Here is a 13,837-nt window from a genome sequence, read left to right as displayed (position 1 = left end):
AATTGATTTCAGGTCAAAGCTCAGATTTACAGTGTCAAATAAATGTGGGATTTTCATTGCTGCTGTGCCCTCAAAGCACTTAATTGATTTCTGAATTGTGAATGAGCCTCTAATAAACATGAGACTGGCTCATAAAATTACCTCTCTGAGTTAATGCATTGTGACTATTTTATAAATTGACTTAAAAACTCATTATCCTTCCATTTCCCCATATCCATAGTAGAGAGCTCCATTGCTGTGCATTTGCTTTCATTGAGGGAAGTGCCTCATTCAAAATAGCTGTTTATATGGGTCATTTTTTCCTCTTGTTGCAGAAATACGCAAGTTCGGAAGCTATGAAAGAGAGAGAAACGGCACAGTTTTCAAATTAACCCAGATTATATCTAGACTCAGAGGGGTAGCTAAGTTAGTCTGTATCCACGAAAACAATGAGGAGCATCCAAAGAAGTGGGTTTTTTACCCACAAAAGCTTATGCCCAGATAAATCTGTTAGTCTTCAACGTGCCACCGGCCTCCTCATTATATCTAGACTGGTTCTCATATCTCTCCTACTAATCTTTTACACTTTTCACCTTAGTTATACAATCTCTCCCAGCTTTGATTTAGCATGTATTTTGACTGGTGTCTTGCTGAAGCTCATCCTGGCTTCTCCAGGCTTGGAGGTTCTTGACCTTTTCCATATCATGTTCCATGTTATAACAAAAAGTTTAGGACTGCCCTTCTATCTAACCATAAAGAGAGGGTGAGAGAGAAAGAGAATCTGTGGCTTCAGATTGAAAACCCGTGTACTAGCCCTAATAGAGCATTTAAATTAAGCTAAAGTGGAACCCCTAAAATATTTTATGTCACTCAATGCACAGAAATCCATGTTAACTCTGAATGAATCATTACAGGCAGCGTCCATGCTTGTGGCATATAACTTTCTTGGCATGATTGTTCAATACAGAAGGGTAAATGTTGTACCAATTATATTAGACCAGTAAAAACCAGCAGGATCTTATTAAAGGGGACAAGGCAAAGATGCCACATTTATTATGATAACAATTTATGACTAATAACTAATATCTTAATTCTTATACACACACATTATACTTAATACCTATACACACACACACACACACACACATTCACACACACACCCACATTCATCAGGTGTTCTGCAGCTGCTGCATAGTTACCAGTCCTGAAGATAGCTTAAGTTCATGGCTTGATTTTGCAGCTTGGGTTCGTAGTTTGTGGCAGCTAACTGGCCAGGAAAGCTGGGCACAAGGCTGAGCTGGATCTCTGTTGGGCAGGCACCGATGTTCTTCCATGTTGGCAGCAGAATGTTACCCAAAGTCTCTCATCTCACCCTTCTTTTTTATAGGATTTTAGTTTGGATTCAAAGTCTGTAGGTCTTGCTGTGTCATACTGCCTCTGGGTTTAGATTGATTACCCATCAATTGCAGGCATGACTTTCAGCCTTGGACCTGGCTTTGATCTTCCTTCTGTTGTTCTGTTGTCCTTTTCTTTTTAGGGTGGATGCTTCTTACTTTGTTTAGGGCTGTTGTCTAGGTCTTCAGCCGTTGGTATTTGAACTTTATCTCATCAGGACAGGCTGGGGCTGGAGGTTGATTCCATCATTCATACATACCTCATTCACACATCTAAACTAAACTAATAAGATTACAGCAGGGTTTGCAGAAATGAAGGTTGGAGGAAGCTTTTACAAAATGGAGTGAGTGTTTTAAAATGGGGTTTGAATTACAATATGGAACAGAAGTTACAGCATAGGCAAGTGTAGTGAATGGTGAACAGAAGTTACATTAATAAAGTGAACAATTGAAAACAATTTCATTTATCAGTTCTACATAAAAAACTTAAGAGTAGGAGAATGAAAGAAAATTTTGGTTGGTCCATCCAGCTTTGCCTGGAGAAGAATGTGAAGGCCATTGTCTTTGATCCTCCAACTACAATCATCCAGGTCTCTGTCTACTGAATCCTTTGCCCTTGAGCAGAGCAGGACTCCCATTGACATGAAAAGGAGATGTGCGTGGAGACTGAGGGCATAATATGACTTTACATGTTTGATTGCAGGGCTCAAACTCCTCCCCTCCCCACCCCATCCCAAACACATTCCTACCATTTCTTGTAGAAAACTGTAGATTGATGGAATCTCTTGAAAGGGCCTTTCTGCTAATTCTGCTGAAGTCTGAGTTATTAATGGATAGCCCCTAATGCTTTACTCTTAAAGGCAAGTCTAAAAAGGGCCTTGAGGGGTTCCTTGCTTATCATCTCTCCCTGATTTCCATTTCTAATGTGCTCAGCTGACAAAAAGATGTGCTCATTGACTATCAGCCTTGCAAAACTATTGTGGGTTCTGCAAAGCCAATGAGTTCTTGAATTGCACATATGAAACCTCATTGTCTTTCAACAGTGTCCTCAGTGGCACCTGTGGTGATTGCCCTGTGGAGGTTGGCTACTCTAGATACCCGCTGCTCAGGTGGACATGTGTTTGGGGTCAGGAAACCTGGGCTGGGTAAGTCTGCCATGGAGTTTGGCATGGCACTACATAGGTGCATAACATGTCAGAGAACATTGAGGGGGTTAAATCATTAGGATTCCTGTGCTGTGCAGTACTCTCTTTATCTTGCTAGGCCTCTGTGTCCATTCTATCTCCTCCCCCTAAGCCTATCTAACAAGAGATGCTGCTTAGTAGTGGTGTTGATCTTAGTGGATCATTGTGGCTGATTCCAGAATGTGCACTCAAGGGGGCCAAGCAATATATATGATGAAAGAGTTGTTACAAATTCTAGGTTTTTCAGGAGTGGACAAAGTGGACAAACTCTCTCTATTGAATAGTATTGACGTTAAGGGTGTCCCTATCCCCACTGCATTTCTAGGTCCATACTTTCCATACTCACTTTTTACCACAGTTAATTAAATCAAACCTTAATTACACAAATCTGAGAGATGCTGAGGATATGTGTACACTGCAGTTAGACACTCACGGCTGGCCTATGCCAGTTCACTTGGGCTCGGGCTGCAGGGCTGTTTAATTGTAGTGCAGCCTATGCTCTGGAGCCTTCCACCTCACAGGGTCCTAGAATCCAGGGCCGCCCATGGGGGGGGGGCAAGAGGGGCAATTTGCCCCAGGCCCCGGGCTCCACAGGGGCCCCCAAGAGAGTTTTTCGGGGCCCCTGGAGCGGGGTCCTTCACTCGCTCGGGGGCCCCAGAAAACTCATAGACTCATAGACTCATAGACTCTAGGACTGGAAGGGACCTCGAGAGGTCATTGAGTCCAGTCCCCTGCCCTCATGGCAGGACCAAATACTGTCTAGACCATCCCTAAAAGACATTTATCTAACCTACTCTTAAATATCTCCAGAGATGGAGATTCCACAACTTCCCTAGGCAATCTATTCCAGTGTTTAACTACCCTGACAGTTAGGAACTTTTTCCTAATGTCCAACCTAAATCACCCTTGCTGCAGTTTAAGCCCATTGCTTCTTGTTCTATCATTGGAGGCTAAGGTGAACAAGTTTTCTCCCTCCTCCTGATGACACCCTTTTAGATACCTGAAAACTGCTATCATGTCCCCTCTCAGTCTTCTCTTTTCCAAACTAAACAAACCCAGTTCCTTCAGCCTTCCTTCATAGGTCATGTTCTCAAGACCTTTAATCATTTTTGTTGCTCTTCTCTGGACCCTCTCCAATTTCTCCACATCTTTCTTGAAATGCGGTGCCCAGAACTGGACACAATACTCCAGTTGAGGCCTAACCAGCGCAGAGTAAAGCGGAAGAATGACTTCTCGTGTCTTGTTTACAACACACCTGTTAATGCATCCCAGAATCACGTTTGCTTTTTTTGCAACAGTATCACACTATTGACTCATATTAAGCTTGTGGTCCACTATGACCCTTAGATCTCTTTCTGCCATACTCCTTCCTAGACAGTCTCTTCCCATTCTGTATATGTGAAACTGATTGTTCCTTCTTGCGGGGCCGGGCCTTGGAGCGTCTTCCGCTCCCGGTCTTCGCTGGCGGGGGAGTCCTTCCGCTCTGGGGTGGAAGGACCCCCCGCCATCGCATTACCGCCAAAGAGGGACCTTCCGCCGAAGTGCAACCCGGTCTTCGGCAGTAATTCGGCGGTGGGGGGCCCTTCCGTTCAGGGACCCACTGCCGAAGTGCCCCGAAGACCCGCGGTGGAGGCCCCCCGCCACCGAATTACCTCCGAAGAGCGGGCTGCACTTCGGCAGCGGGTCCCGCTTCGGCGGTAATTCGCCGGCGGGGGGCCCCCGCCACGGGTCTTCGGGGCACTTCAGCGGCGGGTCCTGGAACGGAAGGGCCCCCCGCGGCCGAACAGGGCCGGCTCTAGACATTTCGCCGCGCGGGGGGCCCCCTGCCGCTTGCTGGTCCCAAGGCTCCAGTGGATCTCCCGCAGGCATGCCAGCGGGAGGTCCACCGGAGCCGCCTGCTGCCGATGGCCACAGGCCCCTGGAATCCTCTGGGCGGCCCTTCTAGAATCCTCAGCCTGAGCCCTGTGATCCTGAGTCAGTTGGCATGGGCCAGCAGAGAGTTTTTAATTGCAGTGTAGACAGACCCTGATTCAGCTAGACACTTAGCAAGTAGTGGTGCAGTGTGCTTTGAAAGCTAAGTGTTGTCTCACAGTGATGTTTAGTGCCTAATGCAGTGATTATAACACTTGCCTGCTGCATTTTGCAGAACATATGTGAAATCAGGGGTGACAGCTTTTGTTGGTAGTGGAACTTGCTGTAAGCTATCCATATCTGGATAGAAGCAGACTTGTGCTGGGAATCATACAGGAACAGGTTTTCTCATGAGATCTCTATTACTTCTAATTTATAGTAGGACCAGGGAAATATCAAAGACAACTGTGTTCAGAGCACATTTCTTTGCACTTTAGCACCTGGAACAGATCAGTTTAAAAGTGGTGAGAAGATTTTGGCTGATTCACATTTTATCTGAACTGGTTCGCCTGTCCTTAGCATCAATACAGGGACTCTTGCTCCAAAGAAACTGGCAGACTTGAATCTGACATATACTATTTGGACATGTACTAATTATAGCTAGCTTACTTTTCAGATTTTGTGAAAGCAAAGCTAAAGCTTTCAGAGCATTTCCTCTTGAACATTTTACAGGTTTAGGGAAAGTGACATTAATGCAGCAGAGATTAAGCTAATTATTTTTCTTGGAAATGTTTGAAAAGATCAGCTGAGGCTCTCATTTTTCTTCCCATGAGCTCCTACAGCTCTGTGTTTCAAGAGATGAGTGCTCAGTAGAATACAAAGCACCGGCTAGTTAGACTTTATACTGAATAACAATTTCTCTTTCCTCTCTAAAGTTATCAGAAGGAAAACTACTTTGCTCAGTATAACCTGATGGGTGAGGTACCTTCAAAGGGAAGGTAAAGATTACTGATTACAAACCGTCATATCTGTATATTACCAGAATTCTGGTTATGACCTTAAGATTTAAATCCATCCAGGTTTCACCTAGAAGTGCTAGAGGATAATCTAGCCACTCAGCAATGTTTTGTCAAACAGCAATGTTTGTGCCAATAATAGCAAAAGGAAATATGTAATTTGGCTATCAGTTTTTTTCGCCTTCTTGGTGATTGTAACAACAAATGGTTCTTTATACTTTGTGGTTTGGCTTTCCTAAGGGAGTTAGTTGTCCAAATCCTAATGAATTAGGATGGAAGCTGGGCACCTAATTGCCTCAGTCTCTTTTGAAACTCTCAATCTACATCTGCTCTTTCTCAGTTTGCTGGCATTGTGTGATTTAGTCTTATCTTTTTATATTTAACACAGTGCTCTTATGGCTCAGCCTCCCAATCATTCAGATGCTTTGCTGTATCAGTCCTGGGGAGGAGGGTGGCTGCAGTACTCTGAATGGAAAAATGACTGATGCTCCCCAGGACCACAATCAGCTTGGAGAGTCTCAAACTCATCCTAACCCCAAAGGCAACTAGAATGCCCCCTTCCTTACAGTTCCTTTTAGAGCCAGGGCGATGCAATTAATTATAGAAATGTGACTAAAGAAAGATAAACTGCTTCTCTTTTGCCTTTTCTCCTCTTCTTTCCCTTTCTTCATTCTTTTCATTCCATCCCATTTTCACGTGGTTTCCCTCTATGTTCCTGTTCTAGTGCACTGCTTGTATCCATCTTTTCTCCCCCCTTATGGTTCTTTATAAAAGTAACTCTTCTCCCTTTGACATGCGTGCTTCCCTGGTTCCACTACCATCTCCAGTTCTCTCTTGTCCCTCCTCTCATCCTCATTGCTTTGTTCCTTCTTCTATGGTCTGACTAATTTTTCCTCCCCTTCTTTTGGCTACCTCTTTCTCCCCTGGGGGTCCTGACTGCCCCATCTTTTACTGCTTCAGCCTCCCCTTTCCCCTTTACACCATCCAAAGTTCCTGGTTCTTTGCCCATCTCCAGCACCCCTCAATCTAATCCCAACTCTCATGAGCAACTCTTGTCCCTTCCTTATCTATCTCTGTCTTCTCTCTCCTTAATACCTGAAAGCCCTTCACACGGAGGAACTGTTCTCTAAATGCCTCTGTCACTCATGCAGCCACAGGTTCATGTTCAGGAGGAGGTGAGCAGCCACGTGAGTTGATGGGGTAGCTGCCCACCCACCACCCTGAGGAAGCCTGCCCCTATGGTGGAGCAGTCTAGCATGGATGACCATGTGTAGCCTGTGCAATAGGAGGAGAGAGAAAACTCAGTGGTAAGAAGGGTGTGGTTCTAGAAAGTACAGGTAGGCCATACTGATACATACCAGTCCAGTGCTGTCCATCTAGAAGGCCAATGAAACAATTACTGTTTCAATTATAATTGCAAGTGCTCTACATAAGTACACCCAAGCTGCAATTCCAGATCTATATCCAGATTCAAACTTCCCCGCAGTTCAGATTGTGGTGGGGCAGATACAGGCCTATCTCTAGTAACACAGAAGTGCTTGAGGGAAATGATTGCTAAAGTGCCAAGACAAGAATCTTTTGGTTTAGTAGTTACCGGGGTGAAAACTGACCACGTGCAGAGGGCAAGCAAAAGGCCTATGCATTGCTTAAGTCCCGCTTAAATCTTGAAGTGCTTAATTGGGACTTAATATGGTGCAGAGGGTTTGCGCTGGCTTTCTGCACAGGGATGAGTTACATGCAGGATGAATGTGGCTCAGACACACAGCATCTAACGAAGTGTCCCCAGTGAAGTACAAAACTCGCACATTCCTCATTTTACAATCTGAGTGCCGGTTATGAGAGTGCATACTGTGAAGCACTAGATCGTTGGGGTCAGAGGTCAGTATAAAATAGAATAGGCTGCATGTGAACTAGAATTTTTTCTTCTGTATTCTCTGTCCTTCCTCACTGTGTATGTTATAAATTTATATTAAAGCTTGAGTGACCTAGTGTCCTTCAGAGCATGCATTGCCGTCTTTGGCAGTGTAATCTCAGCAGTTCATTCAGTGGTGCTCACCCACTGGGGGCAATAAATAAGAATATTTTGCCCCCCCCACAGCACATACTAATAATTAATAGGGGGCCCCCTTGAGCTGCTCGGGACCCTAAGCAATTCCTTAGTCTGCTTATGCCTAAGACTTTATGCCAGCTCTGACCTCGTTCAAAGTAAACCTCTTGGTGAGAAAGCATCTTGGTTCAAACTGGAGTACCTGACTCTTCGTTCTTTATATAATCTTATTTTTCATTTGCTGTAGATTCATAGATTCTAAGGCTAAAAGGGACCATTGTGATCATCTGGTCTGGCCTCACGTGTAACACATACCATAGAACTTCCCCAAAATAATTCCTAGAGCTCAACTTTTAGAAAAACAACTAATCTTGATTTAAAAACTTCCAGTGACAGAGAATCTACCACGACTCTTGGTACATTGTTTCAATGGCTACTTACTCTCACTTTAAAAAATGTCTGCCTTATTTTCAGTCTGAATTTTTCAAGCTTCAATTTCTAGACATTGGCTTTTGTTGCATCTTTCTCCACTTGACTGAAGGGCCCATTATCAAGTATTTGTTCCCCATGTAGGTACTTTTGGACTTTAATCTAGTCATCCCTTAACCTTCCATTTGTTAAGCTAAATAGATTGAGCTCCTTGACTTTGTCACTGTAAGGCACGTTTTCTAATCCTTTAATCATTCTCGTGATGTCTCTTCAATTTAATCAACATACTACTTGAATTGTGGAAACAAGAACTGGACACAGTATTCCAGCAGCGATAGCACCAGTGCCAAATACAGAGGTAAAATAACCTCTCTACTCCTATTTGAGATTTCCCTGTTTAGGCATCCAAGGATCACCTTAGTCTTCTGGCCACAACATTGCACTGGGAACTTATGTTTAGCTGATCATCCACTCAACCACCCATCTCATATCTTTTTCAGAGCCACTGCTTCACAGGATCGAGCCCCTCCTACATTCTTTGTTCACAGATGTATACATTTACATTTAGCCATATTAAATGCATATTGCTTGTTTGCAGCCAGTTTACCAAGCTAACTAGATGATTCCTCATTTACAATTACATTTTGAGTTCTATCAATTAGCCAAATTTTAATCCATTTAATATGTGCTGTGTTAATTTTATATTATTCTAGTTTTTTAAATCAAAATATTATGCGGTTGCGAATCAAATACTTTACAGAAGTCCAAGTGTATTACATCAACAATATTACCTTTATCAACCAAACTTGTAAACTCATAATAATTATTATTTTGGTAGAATCTATTTTCTATAAATCTATACTGATTGGCATTAATTATATTGTTTTCATTAATTCTTTATTACTCAAGTCCTGTATCAGCTGCTCCGTTATCTTCCTTGGGGTCTATGTCAGACTGACAGGCGTATAATTACCTGGGTCATCCTATCTTCCCTTTTTAAACATTGGCACAACATTTGCTTTCTTCCAGTGTTCTACAACTACCCTGATGTCCTAAAACGTATTGAAAATCATCATTAATGGTCCAGTGAGCTCCTCAGCCAGCTCTTTTTAAACGCTTAAAACTTGTCCTTACTCCAGTTCCTCTCTTCCATCCTCATAGTTGATCCCCTCCAGTCTGTCTTTTGCCACCTTCCAATACACTCACCAAGGTAACAACCTGCTCCTTCTAGGTCCTCCTCCCTTCCCTTTCCATGACTTTATGCCGTCTTAGTTCACCAACCTAGCCAACGGTTCCTTTGGTCATGTGGCTTTGGATTAATTTATTTTTTACCTCCTGTTGTGGATAATCCTTATTGCTTGCTGGCAAGACACTTGATACAACACTCAGTAATGGGCATATATAAAACCTAAAGATAAATGATAGAATTTGTTACCTTGTAAGGGATTTTCTGCTTAAAAGATAGAATTGATTTCCATCACATGAATTTTATGAGCCCAGCTTCTCACCCTATACACTGTTTGCAGTGTTGTGTTCTCTTATAATTAGAGTGCTGTCATTCACCTCTCAGTTCTTGTATTTTTCCATTCTATTTATATATAAATTAAACAAAAACAAACAAACAAAAAAGAAAACTATCTGAACAAACTAAAAAGCACCAGTATGCCCTGAAGGTAGTTTATGTGCTGCCATAAATATACACAAGGCAGCTATACTGAATGGCCTTACCTGTAAGGGGTTAATCAGTTCAATTAACCTAGAAGGACCAATGGAGAAAGAAGATACTTTCAAATCTGCGGGGCGGAGGTGTTTGTTTGTGCTCTCTTTGTTTGTTCCCTCTCTGAATGGAGAGAGGGTCCAGGCAGAAAAAACTTCTCCTGGAAATATACCTAAAATGAGCATCTAAGATTACAAAAATTGTAAGTAAGGCAAGGAAATGCGTTAGATTACCTTTTGTTTTAGCTTCTGAATTTTCCCTATGCTAAGAGGTAATTTCATTCCTGTTTTGTAACTGGAAAGCAGAGTCAGAAGGGAATTCTCTGTGTTTTAAATCTTTTTATTTACCTTGTAAGGTTACTTTCCATCCTGATTTTGCAGGTGTGAATCTTTTACTTTTTTTAAAAAAAATATTATTTTTCTTTTAAGAACCTGATTGATTTTCAGTGTCCTAAAAACCAAGGGGTTTGGTTTGTGCTCACATTGTAACCAATTGGTTAGTGTATTATTCTCAGGCCTCCCCAGGAAAGGGGATGAAGAAGCTTGGGGGAATATTTTGGGGAAACAGGGACTCCAAGTAGCCCTTTTCCCCGAATTTTTATCTAAATCACTTGGTGGTGGCAGCAATACCATCCAACTACAAGGAAAGGATTTGTGCCTTGGGGAATTTTTAACCTAAGCTGGTAGAAATAAGCTTAGAGGATCTTTCATGTAGGTCCCCACATCTGTACCCCAGAGTTCAGAGTGGGGAGGGAACACGTGCATACAGTAGAGGTTCGGAATTATGATTTTTAATTAGGCAAATAATACTGTCATTGACGTTTCTAAAAGATGTAGGTAATTTATATTTTCAATAAGAGCATGTATACCTTGGTAGATCAAGGATGAACTCTGTTAAATGTAAATCATGGAAAGATATTTTCACAAACCTCAATCAAAGTTGAATTGGTGCCAAATGAACAGCATTACATTTAAAGATTAGTACAATTCTTTATACTACAGAACCATACAGTATTCCTCTCGGGTGCCATTTAGTACAGTTAAAATAAATAATAATAATATTAAAAAAATGGTCTCAATGTGCACCATCTCCATTAAGGAAGTTGATCTTGTAGCCACTGCATATTAAAATATTTTCTTCTTGTGCACTTGCCTGCATGCCACTTCTTACTTCTAAGAAGAATATTTTAAGAAGGAAAGGTGGTAACCTTAATATAGTTAACAAAGGCCACCATTTTCAAAGATGCCTGAGTCAGAACCCCAGTCCTACTGAAGTTAGGCAACCAGGACTCTTAGGCTTTCTTGGAGAACCCAGTCTAAAGAACTAACCCTGCAAGCACTTACTAGTGCCCACTTACTGCTTCTCACTGAGGTAATTCAGTGCATTAAAGACCTCTTCACTTGTAGCAAGCTCTGTTATTGGTTGTAATTGCTTGCAGAGTTGAGTCTTAATACAAGGCTAATAATAATTCCAGTTTTAAAACAAAGAAACCAAACTCTTCTGCCTCCTCCACCCTAAACTATAACTATATAATTCATTTATGGAATGATTCTTTTCAATCTAGAACATCCACCAACTGAGCTTTCTGGAGGACAAACATCATTCACTAAATTAATTATATTTTAATCAAACAATTAATTTGCAGTCAGGACTAGCTGCCACTTATTTCCTAAGTCCAATTCATGTCAGTGTCCCCTTCATGAATGTGACCACTGGTGGCTAGGTGGCACTAATATTTCACCTACGTAAACCTGAGTTTATATTCCAGCTCTCAGGACGCATGTGGAAAAGTGAAAAACTTTTGTGATACATGCAACCATATAGAATGTGCACAGTTTTGTTACCAAATCCAATTATGGCCCATTTTTGGACAGGTTTGTGGCAGATTCTCAACCCCCCAGAATTAATAACCTGGAACGTGGGCCCACATTGGAGTGACACTACTCACATGGTTTCAGATGGGATTCAACTGTGCTCTGACTTCTGTGTCCCCTTCCTGGGGTCCACATTGGTATGGGGAATAGTATAAGGAAATAAACATTTCTCTTCTCTTCTCATTTAGTTCATATGGATCATATGTCCAGAGCTTGCTTCCTTATGTATGTGTGTGCCCCTGTCTGCTTTGATTGAAGTACTATTCTGAAGATAACTAAGGAAAGCAGACATTGTGTTCCCACTACAGAAGAAATATCTGATCCCAGCATTGGAGTGGAAAATAGAGAATCCTTTAGGATCAAAGGCAAATGGAATGCAGTACTTTTCAGTTCTCTTTCTTTTGGTATGTGGAGACTTGTGTTCTTAAGGATGACTGAGAGAGAGGGCCATTAAAGAAGGTGCGTGAAACTGACTTGATCAAATATGCTGGACACTCTCAGAATGTCAGAAATGCAATAGTTATTTTCGTCACAACCTTATTATCAGATACACAGAATTTGTCTCTGGTTTATGATATACAGTGATACGGTCAACATCAATCACCTTTTGTAGGAGATGTTTGTTTTAGAATAGATAATAACTGATTGTGCTGCATATCTGTTATTCAAGAAAGAAAAGCTAAACTGCATTATGAGCTCAATAAATGCTTGCCAGGGCCAGACCAACTTCGTATAAACTTTTTTTTTTTTAAGGATTTCATAGTTCAATCATGAGAGGTTGAACTGGATTGAAATTTGGGACAAATATGTTTGAAAACAACACCATTTGGCTGTTAAGTAGTAAAAGATATTAAGTATTTAGCAGTTTCAAATTTCGTTTTTGCCTTTGTAATTTGAAACATCCTCCTATAGCAGAAAGTTGGTCATATAAGAGGGCTGGAATTCACATACAAGAAATGAGACTATGCCCTTTAGCTCTGAGTCAAGGGTGATAAAGACCTTACTATACAATGATTATCTGCAATAGTACTACTCCTCAGTTATATAGCACCCTTAATCTTCAAAGGGCTTTGATCTATTAAAGATAAACCATAATTATTTTAAATGAAACAAATTTTCTACCTGTTACTGGTATAACATCTTAGATTATTAATTTAAAAAGGAACGTTGTAAGAAAGTAATTTACTTTTCACAATTGATGCTATTTGTTTACTTTTTGCATTTCACCCAACTTGGATAATGATGACTGGATCTTGAGTTGCAAGCAAGGGATTCTTGTGCAACGTGGCATGGGGGAAGGTTTCAGAAATTGCTGTAAACCGCCTTTGTGCTTCCTCAGTCCTAGGGCTAGAGTGGTGCTCTGGGCCATCCCAGACACAGATTAGAACTGCCTGAAGGAGGCTTTAATCTACACCAGCTGCCCATGGCCCCCAAGCATCATTCCCTTCCCCCAGCTATGGCCCCAGCACTGGTGGTCAGAGGGATCTATGCCACTGGAGGATTCCCATTCACAAAGGGAGCTGGCTTTAGATCAGAGTTGCTCTTTCCATTGCTGGGGAGCACCTGGCCTTTAACTCTAGTTTTCATGCACTAGTACAGTGATCATCGAAGTCTACAGTGCAGGAGTGTGCATAGGAATACAAATTTGCCCCTTTTGGAGGAGCACTTTCTGTGCCCCCTGCAGCTGGAGGAATTGGTTCTCCCCGCCTCAGCCCCGGGGACAGTGGAGCTGGCTTTCCCCAGCAGCCGAAGGATCCGGATCTCCCTCCATGGCCCAAGGGCTGGAGGATCTCGCTCTCCCTGTCCCATAGTTATTCAGAGCCCCCACTGATTGGGTAGGGAGTGTACCTCTGCTTGCCCTTCCTTGCACATGCCCCTGCTAGTTTGTCCCATATCATAATAGACAGATTTATCGTCTGTGCACCTTCTATTCACAATCACCTAATATCCCTGTGCAAACCACAGATATTGCTTACACGGAAAAGATAACATTAGGAATGTATTTATATTTTTAGCTTCTCTTCATACACTTTAGCATCAGGAAAGAAGGGGGAAGAGCCACACCAGTTGCCCAGCCCAGTTGTTTGTGAACCCACACCTGAACTGAGGACCACGAAAAGTCTGAGGGTCACTGTTTGAGAGCCACTCTACTAGTACAATGCTGATTGTGTCTGAGGTTGCAGATGGTACAGGAGGAATGTTTGCATATACGTATGAAGCTTTAAAAATGCATTCCTGGAAATATTTATATTGAGATTGGGGTTTGTACGGTGAGAGTTTAGATGTTAACACCAAATCTAAATGTCTCTTTTAATTAATCCTCGTAACGATGCCATGAAGTAGGTA

At 42.0% G+C, this 13,837-nt stretch overlaps 1 long non-coding RNA gene across 1 annotated transcript in view; it reads left to right on the top strand.

The window, feature by feature from the left end:
• The first annotated feature begins 1,445 nt into the window (after positions 1–1,445).
• LOC127048073 (uncharacterized) overlaps positions 1,446–13,837 on the top strand; it is a 49,516-nt gene continuing 37,124 nt past the window's right edge. Inside the window, exon 1 of the long non-coding RNA XR_007773553.1 lies at positions 1,446–1,554. This is a non-coding gene — a long non-coding RNA (uncharacterized LOC127048073). The remainder of the gene's footprint in view (positions 1,555–13,837) is intronic.

Source organism: Gopherus flavomarginatus, chromosome 3 (genome assembly GCF_025201925.1).
Source record: "Gopherus flavomarginatus isolate rGopFla2 chromosome 3, rGopFla2.mat.asm, whole genome shotgun sequence".
Taxonomy (NCBI): domain Eukaryota; kingdom Metazoa; phylum Chordata; order Testudines; family Testudinidae; genus Gopherus; species Gopherus flavomarginatus.
This window is presented reverse-complemented; position numbering and strand designations above follow the sequence as displayed.